The following is a 310-nucleotide window of genomic DNA, read 5'->3' as shown; positions in this document are numbered from 1 at the left end:
ACTGGTGCCGAAACCCGGGACTTTAAATACCGGAGTAATATTTACTTTAAAGAAGATATTTTTTTTCTATTCTCTCATTTTTTTTAAAATAATGGCTGCTATAATGTCAAAGGTATCGTTAAACAAGCAGTCTTGAACTTGGAAGCTTTAAATCAAAATGGGGTTCAAAACCCATGGAGGTGACTCCTCCACCCACGGAGCTTGCCCCACTACCGGAGGTTTCTCTAGCGGGAGCCCACGCCACAACACTTGAGTGGGTAAAAGTACGCACAGCAACGATTCTGACCTCGAACGATTTACCGGGGAAACA

The sequence above is a fragment of the Halyomorpha halys genome, unplaced genomic scaffold, assembly GCF_000696795.3.
Source record: "Halyomorpha halys isolate HHAL.00 unplaced genomic scaffold, Hhal_1.1 Scaffold2826.1, whole genome shotgun sequence".
NCBI lineage: Eukaryota > Metazoa > Arthropoda > Insecta > Hemiptera > Pentatomidae > Halyomorpha > Halyomorpha halys.
The sequence above is the reverse complement of the archived record's forward strand: the minus strand, read 5'-3'. Positions refer to the sequence as shown.